The sequence below is a fragment of the Macrobrachium rosenbergii genome, chromosome 20 (assembly GCF_040412425.1).
Source record: "Macrobrachium rosenbergii isolate ZJJX-2024 chromosome 20, ASM4041242v1, whole genome shotgun sequence".
Lineage (NCBI taxonomy): Eukaryota > Metazoa > Arthropoda > Malacostraca > Decapoda > Palaemonidae > Macrobrachium > Macrobrachium rosenbergii.
In genome coordinates this window covers 22,600,563-22,617,500 of record NC_089760.1, presented here as the reverse complement: position 1 = coordinate 22,617,500, position 16,938 = coordinate 22,600,563, and the positions used below count along the sequence as shown (strand labels likewise).

General features: G+C 33.1%; 1 long non-coding RNA gene across 1 annotated transcript in view; it reads right to left on the bottom strand.

The window, feature by feature from the left end:
* Window positions 1-16,938, bottom strand: part of LOC136848922 (uncharacterized) — a 390,446-nt gene that overhangs the window by 45,976 nt on the left and 327,532 nt on the right. Inside the window, exon 4 of the long non-coding RNA XR_010856181.1 lies at window positions 1,632-1,755. This is a non-coding gene — a long non-coding RNA (uncharacterized lncRNA). The remainder of the gene's footprint in view (window positions 1-1,631; window positions 1,756-16,938) is intronic.

The following is a 16,938-nucleotide window of genomic DNA, read 5'->3' as shown; positions in this document are numbered from 1 at the left end:
AAGTAATCGCTCCCATTTATCAAAGACCAATACTTAACATTTAGAGCTACAGCGTACATAGATATGAAATATTAAATTTTCTCTCTCTCTTACACAAGATTAAACATATGAATTTAGGTTTTATTCTTTATGATGACGTAGCTTTCGATGACCTAAATATAACTGTTATTTTTTTTCACTTTCATCTTCGGGATATCCAATTAAAAGATAACATGAAAGAGCTTCATGATTAGAACAAGTAAAATGATTACTTTAATGATTGCAGTATGTAAACTATTGAAAAAAGGGAGGCGCTTTTGAGAGCAGTTCGACGCATATGAATTATAAAACAATTTAAGAAATCATTTTCTTTATATGGAAGCTGTACTACCTTCACAATCAGGCCGGTGAATTTGGTGTCAAGTCTTCTCATTATAACTTCATTATACTTCAACTGGATTTAGAATAGAAACAATACTCGGAAAGGAATAGGCATGTCGAGAATTTGATGAACCACGTACATTTGGTTTACATTTCCTCTGTAATACAATATATATATATATATATATATATATATATATATATATATATATATATATATATATATATATTATATATATATATATATATATATACATGCATATATATATATATATATATACATATATATAAATATACATATGTATATATATATGTAAATATATATATATATATATATATATATATATATATATATATATATATATATATATATATATATATATATATATATATATATATATATATATATATATATATATATATATATATATAAATATACATTGTATATATATAAAATATATATATATATATATATATATATATATATATATATAATATATATAATACATATATATATATATATATATATATATATATATATATATATATATATATATATATATATATATATATATATATATATATATATATATATATATATATATATATATATATATATATATATATATATATATATATATATATATATATATATATACATATATACTTGACTGTTATATTTATAATTCATATACTATCTATATATTTATCAAAATAATTCATAATCCTATCATACTGTATATGTGTGTGTATGTAGACTCATGTACTGTGGTACAGATCTCTGAAACAATGTAGAATATTTCACAACACAAGCTAAATATTATAAAAAAACGCATACCGAAACAAAGGCTAATATTCCCCGTAGTGTCGTGTCTTAATTTTTGCTTTAAAATAAGAGCAAGTGATTTAAAATCAATGATAACTTTCGAAACTTTATACCCATCATTATCTTGCCACTTATCTCTAATCTGTTTCAGCAACGACAAGTACCCTCTCATTTGCTTATTTTTCCTTCTTTTTGCCTCAGATGTGTCATTCATCCCGGCTGGATAATAGAGATGATACTGACAATTGAAACGCCAATCTCATGTCTGTTACTTTTCGGTATAACTCAGACAACCTCCGATAAAACGCACAGCTTACATTCTCATTATCTCCTTTACATTCCTTTGCCAAGAAAATTAGTTTAAATTGTTGGTCTGGGTGAAAAGGAAGTCTTCTTTAATTAAGTCACAGGTAGTTTAAATAGACAATTTAGTGGAAACACTTACCTTTCACAGGGCTGGAGCATGATGTAAGACAGTTGTTCGGTAAAGTTTTGATGCCAAATTGATCAAACCACCGTGTGACCTATTCGTAATCTCGTTTTAGGCTACAGACCACTTCCTGTCATTTCTGTGAAGGACAAAAATAATAACCATACTTATTGTTATTAAGGCGCCCCTCAAAAAATCCAGTAATACTCACCTCCAGTGAATGAGCTATATTTATAAAAATACAACAAAAGCATCACACACATCAACTTGCTTTCTACGAGTCATTTGGGAAACGATGAAGGACAAATACAAAACAAATAAATCCTGAATTATAATATTTGTATAAAAGTCATACGCAACCAAGCAGCACTATTTGAAAATATCCAGGTAATAAAGCATACCAGTGCAAGTTACATCTGTTCACTGAGTCTATCTGTTGTTGTTCTGTCTAACAAGTAGAAGTCTCGTCTACAATCTCGTCTGTTAGCTAGAGTGCACTGCCTCTTTTGGGAACCTGGGCTTCACGCTACTCACATGAATGTATCGCAAGTTTGGTAATCATGTGGTTCGACATATTACTTTAGGTATTACTTATTTACACTGATTACAGCCGAGGAACAGGCAATATCTTTATATATGTAATTGCTTTTTTAAAAAGTCTGTTATATATGATACTCTTTCTTGATTAAAAAATAAAATTTCCTGAAAACACTATAGGTAAGATTGCCAAAGTGAATGCAACATTTTCAGGGATATTCCTCTAACCAGTAATTATTAACTGCAGTGAACTGCGGTCGGATCCACATCACGACGTCCGTAACAATGGATAGGTTGCGATAAACAATTAAGTCAGCCAACTAATTCCGTGTGTTGATAACAATTCTGATATGGCCGAAGAGAAGCCTTGTCTTACTAAAAATATTGTTAGATATAAGTTCCTAGAACCTATTCTATATTATTTCATTACTGAATGAATGTGTCTCCGCATAGGGAGTAGATAACCCCAAGAAAATTATTCAAAATGGGTTATTTTATTGGACCCAGTTTCCCTTGATAACTCTGGTTGAGTGTACCACTTTTAACCAAATTCCTAATGGATTTGTTCTACCTAACTCTAATAGAAAGACAATCACATATGCTACACAGTCATTTTCATAATTCCTGCGTTGATTACTAATTCAGCATTTAAAGATTGTTTCATTCCAAACATACCTATAATTCCATCATATTTACTTCCTCATCCCTAAAAGAATCATTTGTCTCTGTGCTTTGGTACCCTAAAATAAAATTCAATGCTTCTCTTCCCTTTTTTCAATTCACTTTTGTCGTCTTACTCTTGTGCAAATTTCTCATGAACTGTTTCCTCTGTTGCCAACACTTTCATAAGAAAGTTTCTCAGGTTTTTTTGTCTGTGGCCAGTTAGTATTTTATGGCCTAAAATGTCAACGATTTCACATTCTATTCAATACTAATTTTTGCCCTACAACTTTTCATCTAAGTTTAATTTTTTTCTTATCACTTCATACAAATATTAATGACTCATGGAGACAAAATCCCCGACTCCAATCTTAGTCTCTGTTTCAAAAAAAAAAAAAAAAAAAAAAAAAAAAAAAAAAAAATCCTCCTTCCATGTACATCTTGCACACGCTTCGTTTATATCATAAAGTCTTTTTCTTTACCAATTATCCGCATCACCTTGTGCATTTTATCTACCTACCTACCTATCTATCTATCTATCTATCTATCTATCTATCTATCTATCTATATATATATATATATATATATATATATATATATATATATATATATATATATATATATATATATATATATATATAATGTGTGTGTGTAAACAAACGAAAGACTGTAGATAAAAAAAATGAAATGTCCTGAGCATTACATTTTTCTTATTGTACAATTTCTGCCTAATAAATCCTTCTGATATCGTTAGTTGAGTTTTTAAAATCTATTATCCAGGGCCTTCAACAAAAGGTAATCATTCCACATTTTTAAAACCTGATTCATAGCCTAAATCTTCCTACATAATCTTTGAAAGATAAAAAATCGTTGCATGGAAGAGCTTTGGCTACGGTATGATGTAAATGTACAGCAGTAATTGCATATCTGGCCTAGTTAATCGCAAAGGTTATGAATAACGATGACATGTATGCTGATGTCTCGAAATAACTCCGTTTTTACGAGGTTTGCAAAGGCATTATACTCTTGACTTGAGGCACGAAAATGTATTTTATGTCCTTTTACATAATTGCCATTTTCTCATGAAGGCTTTCATTACGCAAGTGAAATAACGGGGTGTTACCTTCGATCCGGGACATACAACGCTGATTTTCATCGCATATAATTTTGTTGAATTTGAATGGTAAAATAAAGGTTTTTAAATCTGAAATAAGTCACTGAGTGCGTTGGATTTCCTAATAAACAGTCAGGAAAAAAAGGTTGTTGAAGAAACAGAATCTTATAATGGATAAATTATATTCAGCTATGTGAAGGAAGCTAAAGATACGTAAAATCATATATCTGAATAGGAATGAATAATCTATACAGAGTAGAAACTTTAAGAAAGCCTGAATGATGAAACACTCTGGCTGTACGATATACTGTCAAGTCGACTTCGTAAAAATATCTTACACACCGTCAATTATTGTTGTGCATTGACATAGTTCCGTAGTCAAAACCAAGCTGATCGAATAATCCACATAATGTTTCAAGTTATTATCATAGGTTGGTTTTCCAGGTTGTGACCCAGATCAATCAGGTACCTTCCAATTACCTAGCTCGCTGTGTAGGTCAACAGGCGTGCCATAGGTTTACTCAGAGTTTGCCCTTGTGATTCCGCAATCATCTCTTTTGCATGGGAAAGGCAGCTGCTGATGCTGAGTGGGGGTGGAAGGGCATATTCTATTTATAACCACAGCAACTGGCAATCTCAAAGGTCGAAATGTACAGTGGATCAACCTGTGCATGCAATGGCTAAAAAATGCCGGATGCAAGATGTGAACAGGGAAAGGAAAAATGACCCAATATATCCAGGAAGCACTAAAGAGAAATAGTAGACAAATCAAAGATTTGAACAGGGACTAGAAAAACAGACCCATAGTATGCAGGAAGCGCCAGAGGTAAATACGTAGTATATAAATCATAGATGTGGACAGGGATGGTAAAAAATGACCCATAGTATGCAAGAAGCACCAGAGAGAAATTGTAGACAAATCAAAGGTGTGAGCAGTGGTTGAAAAAATACCCTATATCATGCAACAAACACAAGAGAGAAATTAGCAATTATCCTTAATTTTGTGAATGCTTTGTATTTAAAACCCTCGTCTTGCGGGGTTTTACTCATATTCCAAATGCATGAATATCACAGTAGTATGTCTGATTATTCAGAAACGTAATATTATCAAGCAAAATTCATATACAATTCATATAAAAACCCAAAATCTTAAATTCCTTTTCGATATCGGTAAGAAATGAATTGTCGATGTTTGAAGGTTTCTCAACACATAACCATTACTTATCATAGAAAAGATTTTTCCAATATGAAAAGATTCCAAGAAAAATCTCTATGCGAGAGAGGACATAAGCCGACTGAATAGCCTAAAGATGGTCACATGAAGATTCCTACAAAAGAAAAGAATACATATGCTGACGAAGGCGCAAAATGGCCTCTAGCTCTTTGTTAAAAAGAGAAAGAAAAAACAAGAATGGCCCGTTTCATTAGGCAGAGGTAGTCAACGTATAAATACAATCAAGACAAGGAATGCAGAATGTAATACACGATTCAGTAGAACTTGATATTTACAAAAGGAGGTATAAACAAAAGAAAAAAATTATTCCTGTTGAGTACAGCAACATTAATGCGTTAAATAAGCAATTCTATATACCAGAAAACTCGCGAGGGGAGCAGTTTTGTGGAATGCAAATAGATATCGCAATATCGTAAGAGGTACAACAAAAACTTCAATGGTATAGTAAATGACAAATTTTGATTCATGGAGGAAAACTCTAGAACGACAGACGCAGATATTACGGCGTTTGTTGCAAAGGCACGTACAGTTTTGGAGATTACACCATCAAGAAGCATTCAGGCAAAATATCTAAATATCTCTCTCTCTCTTTATATATACAGACACACACACACACACACACACACACACATATATATATATATATATATATATATATATATATATATATATATATATATATATATATATATATATATATATATATATATATGAGTGTGTGTGTGTGTATGAAAAGCCTATAGGTCACAAGTATGTTATGAATTACAATGGACAGTGAATGTTGAATTAACAAGTGGGGAGGAAAACTCTCCCAAAATCTTGGAGAGAATGTTTAGCTATCATCTGACGCATTTCCTCGTTAGGTAAAATGATGGCATCAAGATTTTCGAGGCGTGGGATCATGTGATGTGATTCTGTATGTGCGTTCGCCGGAAGTGTCCAGGTTCCGGTGGGGAACGTGAGTTTGTGAGTGTCTTTTGGGCGGAGTCTCAAGGTGTGAAGGGATTAGGTATGGGAAAAGGGAATCATTAGAAGGCCAACATTGAACCTTATTAAAAGTCTCAAGTAAAGAGAGACTTGTGATTAGTGCTTTATCAGTCAAGACTGTGAACATTCCTGTTTGGAGGTAAGAATCATATTCAATTTCCCAAACTGTAGATTGCTTTCCTCCATTTCTATAATATTTATTTTGTCCAAGCATTTACGGTTGAATAATGTGGGAGGAATTCCCATATCTGTATTTTTATGCTTTGGGAATCAATGAAAAATTCATTTAACTTCTTCAGATGTTTTGCTGAGTAAGAGGACGGAAATGTACTCATTGAAAATGTACAGGACTTTGACCTGTTTTGACCTTTGCAAGTTACAGAATATGACTATATTGTCAATGGTCTTTGGGGAACTTTAATATAACATTTTAATCCATTTTTATCTCTTGCAATCTAGTTATGTCAGATTTTGTCAAACATTTTAATCCATTTCTTGCAATCTAGTTATGTTAGATTTTGTCAAATAAATTACTTTGGGTAAAGCTTGTTTCGTTGTAGACCTGAGAGAGAGAGAGAGAGAGAGAGAGAGAGAGAGAGAGAGAGAGAGAGAGAGAGAGAGAGAGAGAGAAAATGCAGAGTGACTGGATACTGAGGTGGTATCAGCAGTTTTCTCGCATGGCTGCTACCATGGCTACCATTAGAGGGGACGTCTCGACTTTGTAGTAACAGGTAAGCACTGAAATTACTTTATTACTGAGTTACACACACACACACACACACACACACACACACACACACACATATATATATATATATATATATATATATATATATATATATATATATATATATATATATATATATATATATATATATATATATATATATATATATGTATAATGTAAATGTATATATACATATATATATACATATTGTATGTATATGTGTATTTATATATATACACATACATACACACACACACACACACACACACACACACATATATATATATATATATATATATATATATATATATATATATATATATATATACATACTGTATATTATATATACAGGATTGTTAAACATTTTCTGTTAAAACAGAATTCCATCAAATATAAGGGAGCCCATAGCAACGCCAAAATGTGGAAAATAAAGGCTACATTTCAGTGACCTCACTGTCTCTCTCCTCAGGCAAATAGTGAACGAGAAAAAATTACAGAAAAGCGGTATTTATACTAAAAGATCGATAGGTCTGCCGTTAAGTCACTCCAGTTGACAATTTCTCTTTAATCTTCTTGATCACTGGTTGGAGGAAGATTTTTTCTATTATATATCTGAATCCCACGCACCTCTTGAAAGATTCATGGTGTTTCTTTGTTTAATCAAAGCTGATTCCACCATCTGGCTTTTGAACCGACAATTGCTGCTATAAATTATACGAGACATATTCCAGCTCATTCTGTGGTCATGGCTATTTATGTGGTTAAAAATAGCTGAGCTCTGTTGTCCGTACGTAACTGAATGTTTATGCTGTATTAATCTTTCGGGGAGTGATTTGCCTGTGAAACGGATAATTGGTCACAGTCGAGGCAATGGATTTCGTAAACTCCCGTGTCTTTGAGGACTGTTTTTCGCTGGACGTTAATCAGGGATTTGGCTGAGGTATTTGGGTAGGTAAAAGGAAAAGGGTTAGAGTTTCCAAGTGTCTGTGTCAACGTCTTGATCCTGTCCAGGGATGGAATTTTTTTTTATTGCTGTGGGTCCCTCTGGTCTTGTTATGGGGGGGGGGCAGTAATAATAAACTCAATAAAACCTAAAGACATGCTATGGATGAGATATGTAGATGATATCTTGACTTCTGGGATAACAAGTGGGACAATTTCAAAGAATTTCATTCAAAATTAAATGCATTAGTGCCTAGCATCAAATTGAAAGTTGAATGGGAAACAGACAACAAAATTCCTTTTCTTGAAGTTTTAGTAATTAGAGACACGACAAAATACAAATTTACCATATACAGAAAACCAACTTTCTCTCTGTTATATATCCAATTTTTGCAGCTATTATGACATCTCTATCAAAATTGGCGTAGCCAGCAATTTATTCTTAAGAGCCTTACGGATTTGCTCCCGGGGTCTCCTGGAAAAGGAAATTGAACTAATCCGTATGCAGCTGTCATCTTTAAAGTATCCTGACCATTTAATTGAGAAATCGATCCACAAAGCAAACACTATTTTCTAACCACCCCCACCTCTTAACAAGACCAGAGAGACCCACAAAAATAAAAAGAAAATCCCACACCTGGACAGGATTAAGACGTTGACACAGACACTTGGAAACTCTAACCCATTTGCATTTACCTACCCAAATACCTTAGGCAAATCCCTGATTAACGTCCAACAAAAACCAGTCCCAAAAGACACAGGAGTTTACAAAATCCATTGCCTCGACTGTGACCAATCTTATATCGGTTTCACAGGCAAATCACTCCCCCAAAGATTAATACAGCAAAAACGTTCAGTTAGGTACGGACAACAAAGCTCAGTAGCTACTTTTAACCACATGAATAACCATAACCACAGAATAAATTGGAATATGTCTCAAAAGCCAGATGGTGGAATCAGCTTTGATTAAACAAAGAAACACCATGAATCTTTCAAGAGGCACATGGGATTCAGATATTATAGATAAAACCTTCCTCCAACCAGCGACCAAGAAGATTAAAGAGAAATTGTCAACTGGAGTGACTTAACGGCAGACCTTTGGATATTCTATTATATAAATACCGCTTTCCTGTAACTTTTTCATATTCACTATTTGCCTGAGGAGAGAGACAGTTCGGTCTCTGAAATATAACCTTCATCTTCCACGTTTTAGCATTTCTATGGGCTCCCAAATATTTTATATATATATATATATATATATATATATATATATATATATATATATATATATATATATATGTGTGTGTGTGTGTGTGTGTGTGTGTGTGTGTGTGTGTGTGTGTGTGTGTGTGTGTGTGTGTGTGCAAAAAGAATACACGCAAGGCGACTGCAACATTAAATTAATTGGGGGTGCTATCCATGAAACATGTATTATATGATTTCAAAGTACGTTACGCTACGTTTTTTAAATTAAAAAAAAAAGTAACTTGATTTTTTAATCAAGTCATTTATTTTTAAACTACCGAAAAACCAAAAATGAATGTGGTGAGAACGGAGTAGCCACGACATGTATATGCTAATAAGAAAACACCGAAGAAAATTTTATTGATTAAAATAAGGAACGCAAGTAAAAAATAAAATTTGGGGAGTGAAATAACAACAAATATACAATGGTTTTGGTATGGAACAGTAAAACAGAACTACAGCTCTGAACAGACACTCATGAATATATAAATTAGTTATAATAAAAATATGTACTAAGTAGAGTCAAACTTCTTACAACAACTAATCAAGTAAAAAAAGAAGAGGATTTAAAAATATAGAAATGAAACCAATAATTCCACAGGCGAAAACTGATGGATGTAATTTTGCATATTCAAACAACGAATTAATGTTGAAAGGCTGAATAAGCGAGAGCAGATGGCGAAAAGCAGGTACAAAACAGAGCGACATAAGTTTGCCAAGACTTTAATATTACAAAGAAAAATGTAAGGTATGAGTCTAGGAGGGATGACTCTAGACGTAGGAGGCTATTATAACTACTGTTTCTGCTATTATAATCAGTTTAAGATGGTTGCACATTCAAGCAGTATTGTGGGAGAAAGGCTAGGTCAACAGTTCATACTTCTCTTTCTTAAAAGTCTTTTATCTTTCATAGGTAAATATTAGGAAAAAATGATCAGCGAAAGAAAACAGTTTTAAAAAATCAGTAATAACGCTCAATCTTATGTGGAAATTATAAAAACAACAATCTCTTATATAATGTTATATAATTAGATTAAAAAATAAATATTTACACGTATAGTTTATGATCTCTTCATGAACAGTGATAACTATTATTGGATAATTCTGAATGTGCTTCAGCGCAGGTAATGCTAGGAATTCATTAGCCAGAAGCACTAGCAAAATATCAATATGCACCATTCCTAATATTCGAAGATTATTGGATCAAGACACAATGTGATTAGGTAATTGAATGAAGTCGCAAATCTCGTTGGAGTGTTTGGTGATGGCTTTTTCCTTCAAAGTTTACTTCATTCTAGATGTCTGACACTGATGACTCAAACCAGAAGTAAATTATATTTGGGTGAGCAACTTAAAAGGGAAATTGAGAGTAAAAAGATCTGAGAGGTATAACAGGAAGGAAACCACGCATGCACTATGAATCAATCGTTAGGAGAGGTTGGAAAGTAAGATAGAAGAAAGAGAACATGGACGGAGATACAGTAATAGGAACGAAAGGGGTTGCGGCTAGGGGCCGAGGGGGTGCTGCAGAGAACCTTAAGTAATGTCTACAGTACACCACATGAGGTGCACTGACGGCACTAAACCCCTACGGGGCATATGGGTAAGAAAATGATGATACTGGTGATAAGGTTTAGCAAAAGAGAATGCTACTGCTTTTGCTTGATGGCGTTATGATGATTAGAAAAAGGAAGTTGACTGCTTTAACAACGTTAAGAGGACGAATGAGGAAGATGAAAATGATAAGCATATTCGATTTTTTTTTTCAAAACAGAATATCAAGTCCATGACAACCTGGCTACTGACGATGTTACTGAAGTGATGATAGAGTGATCAAAAAAAGCATTTACTGTCATAAAATCAAAGGAAATGAACAAAGGGTAAGCTAGGACCAAATTTATGAAAAGAAGAATTGAATCAACGATAGATGCAACACAACAGACCCTAGTTTTCTCACCAAGGGAAAGGGTGAGCATAAGTACAAGAGATTAAGTGTGTCATCATACATTTGCTCTCATCTGCTGAAACTAATGTTAGGCATGTTTTAGCCTTAATTGAGAAACATATACCACAACCAAGCAGGGGTAATTATCAATTGCTATTTCCTAATTACACGCAGACAGTGGAAGGAGGAAGGATGTGAAAGAATAAATGAATTCGAAATATTAACATCCCAAGTAAGAATGCCAAATCAAATAGAGAATATGCGCTCCATTATTCTGCATTGTGAAAATTATTGTTTCTTTTTGACCAATAAAGTTCTTTATTATTCTTCGTTGCGAAAAGTATTGTTTCTCTTAGAACAACAAAGTTCTGGACCAAATATATTCTTCATCTGAGATAACTAAGTGTAATGAGGTAAGAAAATGGGAAGGTGCCAATTCCTAATCTCTTTTAGTCATAATTCCCATGGTACACACACTTTTCAGATATAATTAAGTGAAACAATCCCGTATTAATTTATCCATTCTTGGCTATGAGTAAAGTTATATTCGTCTCATCAGTATGTGATGTACTGATGAGATGAATATTGGTTTTATTTATATGATAATAATTTCATAGGTTTTATCTATATCATACCAATTTCACTCCTAATTCATACACATTAAACTTTTTTCTCCTATAAACACTCAAACATTTTCACTATTTTAGTACAATTTCTTATTATTGCCCGACAGCTTCATCATCAATGAACATCACCCATTCCATACTATACTGATGATCTATTTCATTATTTTAAAACTCTTCACCTATGTACACTGTCTTTTCTCTGATTTCCTGCAGTTGTCATTATGTAAGATATTAATCTACATAAATATAAAGCAAGCTTGCCATAGAACCACTTTTACACATTGCAGTCCATCCCTCATATCTACATATGCTAAAAAACTAATTTCTTTCAACAAACAGATTTTGAATAAGACTTCCAGTGATCTCTTCAACCATACAGCATCAGCCTCATCGTTTTGCTTCTCTAAAAATTCTATTACAAACTTTTTCTGTGCATTCATTCCACAATACAATTTTACTTGTGTGATTTGAGAAAAAAAGGGCAAATTGAACGAGCCTAATCGTATTTAATTACCCAACCAGAATGATTTCAATCTAAAAAAAAGTCAAAATATCGTTTTATGAATTTAAAATCATACGTAAACGTTTATTCCAAAGCGTACTTTTCATGAACAAAACGAAATTGAATCGGCTATTTTGCTAACCGTATTTAACATTTAGACATGACACCTAGGATAAAATGTATTATTGTGTTACTCTTTACAAAATTTTTATAAAGTATGCCAAAAGCAATAAGCATTAGGATAAAAGAATAGCGATAAAATGTAAGTGACTTTTTTGCTATCAGAAAATTCTATACGAATAAAGGTATTTTTACCCTAAAAGTTCTTTCTGCACCAGAAAATTTTCTGTCTTAATTTCATTTTATATAACTTCAGTGAAATGCATGTTCAAATTAGTCACTCTCATACGCTGTCTCATGGCAAAATTGCACAAAATTATTATACAAAGCTGCAACACGGCTATTTTACCCTCTGAACTAACGCCACATTATTTTCCAAAGCATAAGAATTTTTTTACACATACCTTCCCTTCCATGTAAAGGAGTTTATGTCCTATCCTGTACAACCTTGTTACATTGTTAAGTACTTATTCCAAAAACAGATTAGCTATTATTCTTTATTCAAACGTCTTATTTTTTAATACTACATTATTGTTATTTAAGATTATAATTTTATGTTATCACTGTTGTTAATTCCTTCTTGATTGTTCGTGTTTCATTATCCTATTTCAAAAACCGAATGGCCCATTCTGTCACTGATCTTAGCATGCTCCATTTAGAATCCTGAGATATACACGTTTTGTTCATATTTTCAGTGCATGATTCTGTGAACTCACTCCAAATTTCTTCTTATTGCTCTCTCTTTTCCCTCTGGTAGTTCCCCTGAGTGATCTATCTATTCCTTATCCACTTCATTCTCTTCGTCGCTGACAAAATTCAAGCCTTTTCTGTTCAACTCTAAAACTGTTTTGTGAAACTTATCCTAAATCAAATTTTGCCTGATATTTTCTTCAAGATTTATTTTGTTTAAAACATTTTTTGTTAATCTTTGTACAACTGTTATGGATAATCACTGTACAGGGTAAAAACTCGTTGAAACGATCAATACATTTCATTCCTAGATACAAAAAAATTGTCAGAATTTTCGCCACCCATTACACAAATGACGGATATATGTAACATAGAGAAGGTTCCGCCTTTGTACAAATTTAGAGGCGCAGTAGCAGAGAAATTCCATGGTCATTGTAATATGAAAAGAGACTGTCCAGCCTTTATGGCGCTTCATAAAAAAGCCTCTTTTGAAATAAAAGCAGGTAAAGAAAAAAGATACATGGAGGATATTGAGTCTGTGACGCTGCATAAACCCATCTTTTCCATAAGGCTAATGACAGTCGACCACAAGAGATGAAACTCATTTTCCGCGACTTCTTCAAAGAGGAAAAAGAGGAAGGGGAGGATGAGAAGAAGAGAGAGTGGAGGAAGTTATAGGATAGATAATGGAAAGGAGAAAAGAATATACATGAATTTTTTGAGGGGGTGGAATTAGCTTAAACTAAGTACGGTTTTTTTTTTTTTGGTTGCGTAGCAAAAGGTGCCTGCGCCATTACAGGGAAGGAGCTTTTGCAAACTTTTGTTTATCTTGTATGTAACTTATATGATGCTTATAAGCATCTTGAGTAATTTTAGTGATATAAGACGAAGCACTATCCAAATTCTGGTGAAAAATTTATCTCGGGTAAGAGAGAGAGAGAGCGAGAGAGGAAGGCTTGTAGGGGGGAGGTTATTACTCGGGCGTTTAATTTTGAACGGAAACAAATTGCTCTAGAAGAAATGAACTCCAAACTTAATGGAAGTATACTAAGATTATAACTTGGACAGTTATCTGTCAGAAAGCTTTTGCTTGTAAAAACTATATAATAATAATAATAGGTTTTAACTGTTACCAAACCTAAGCATTTGAATTCTTTCCCTAAATACCTCAAAATCTGTATTAGTTATTTGCAGGAATTTACTCACTTGAAAATTTTACCTATTTTACATAAACGTTTTAGCTACAGCTGTGATATACTTTCCAGACCAATTAAATACAATATAGCTGAAAGCCACAAACAACTTCACTTCCGGTTTTGCCATTTCTCAGGTAACGCGGGAAATCGGAATTCATGAGCTATGTAATCCACCAATTAAGACAAGCCTCCAAGGGTAAGAGGTGGAATATGATTAGATATTTTTACGAAAATGAAATGCCAGTGTAACTTTACTTGAAAATTTTACATTTACAGGAGTATCCGTATACATTACTAAAGACCTCGTGACCTTAAAATTTGGTCCACGACATTCATTTTATGTCAAACAATCAAGGAATTACCCACAAAAAAAAAAACCTTCCTCACGATCCATTGGAAATTTTGTGAAATGACTACTTTTGTTTTAATGATAATAATACGGACGAAAACAGAAGCAACAGCAGATATATGGGGAACTTGACGAGTAAATGTTTATTTAGAGACACGTAGCAAATGACATTTTTAGTTTTCTGTAAAAGAAAACTATTGTGCCGGCTTTGTCTGTCCGCCCGCACTTTATTCTGTCCGCCCTCAGATCTTAAAAACTACTGAGGCTAGAGGGCTGCAAATTGGTATGCTGTTCATCCAGCCTCCAATCATCAGAATACCAAATTGCAGCCCTCCAGCCTCAGTATTTTTTATTTTATTTGTTAAAAATGGCCATAATCGTGCCTCTGGCAGCTATATAGGATAGGCCACCACAGGCCCGTGGTTAAAGTTTCATGGGCCGAAGTTCATACTTCATTATACCGAGACCACCGGAAGATATGTCTATTTTCGGTGGCCTTGATTATACGCTGTAAAGACTGTACAGAAAACTCGATTACGCCGAAGAAACTTCGGCGCATTTTTACTTATTTTTTTTTTTAGGTCAATGATTTTTTAAACATTTTTTTTTGTCCATTAATCCAGTAAAATAGATTTAATTTCTTTTTAAACTTGTAAACGCAGTACAAAAGCTGTTAAGAAATAATCATGCTGTGATAAACCGTACAAAACTTTCACTCCCTGTATTTTAATGTTTCTTTTCAGATTTCATATTATATTACCCCTTATCATTCAAAGAGACAGACAGAAAGAGAGACCACGAAAGGTAACAACAGACTCTAATATTACGATATACCAATAAATCTCTTCTCTCTCTCTCTCTCTCTCTCTCTCTCTCTCTCTCTCTCTCGCTTTAGGTATCTCTTAATGAAAAATCTCCACGACGGTTTTTCCCTCTTACTGAAAAAGGGCACCGTGAGGGAAGGATTTTCCAAAATTAATATTTCGTGAATAAGCGAATATTTATTTCAGCTCTGTCTTGCCTTTACATTACGCTTTATGGAGTCATTACAGGTATAAAAGACACGCGATTACCTCTACTTGCCTTGGCCTTGGTAATCAAATACAAATTATTTTGTGGGACTTTTTCTAATTTGCCTCTGGCTTAAGTTTTACATACAATGTTGTACATTCAATAACACCTGGAAATATATTTGGCCACATCCAGATGGCAGTTATAGAAATCAAACTGCTAACACGGTCATTAATGGAGAAAGAAAAAGGCGGCTGCTGAATGTTAGGAGCTATAAAAAGAGCAGATGTTGGCTGTGGTCACCCACTTATTGCCACAATGCACCCGATATTCAAAGAACATAATACTTGAGTATTATGCAACAAAACCTCTAAAAGAGGAAATTCTGTAACAAATGAAGCTGGTTTTGTCATGAAATAATAATAATAATAATAATAATAATAATAATAATAATAATAATAATAATAATAATAATAATAATAATAATAATAATAATAATAATAATAACATGCTTTCGGTACGGCAATTTCCTCTAAAGCGAAATGCTACTTCCAGAAAAAAAAAATCCGTAGGTAGACGGTGATACCACCTAAATCGTGAACATTTCAATAACTAAAATTATACAGTTTCCCAATACAGATATGATGAAAGGATATTCAAAGGGCAGTGAAAAGTTTATACAATTCCAGGGACATGTTACGTTTTGATTGGCACTCAGTTCAATTATTTCTCGTTCATATTCAATGAGCGTGGGCTCATATGCAATATTGTTACAAAGAGGCACTGGTAAATTTTTAGAATGATGGGAAGTCATTTCGTTGAGTTTTAATTGGCAGCGCGAAATAGATTATCGGGGTTGTGTGGAAATTATCTCTTCTCTTGATGCAGATATCAAGGTTGCAGGACGAATGGATGTGAGGTCATGGTTTTCACTTTTTATTTAAAAACAGGTAATACCTGGAACTATAACAAGTAGTCAAAGGATCTGAAGTTTCAGATCAACTGTTATAGTTATGAGGTTGTATGAAGTGATCAAAATTTATCTCTAAACGTTACGCATCAACTCGTAGTTGCAACGTCATCACTTTTATTCAATATTTTATTCTAAACAAGAGGCTTTAATTTAATCTAATCATGAATAGAAACTAAGTTAGATATAAACAAAAACATACATTGGTATGTTGGAACGATATGTTTTCTCACGACTTCTAAAAGATTCATCTAGTTTCATCACGTGTATACTGACTTGTTCCGTCGTTTCCAATGTTTTTAGGGCAATGACTGTTTGTTTTTGAATATACTTTTCAAAAGACTACTTCCTGATACTAACTCTGCGTTTTTCCGTTCCTCCGGTATACTGTATAAATGCTCATGTATCTAGTAAAATTCCCTGGATTTCGAATAGTTACTGCATAAACTAGCATAAAATTATTAATC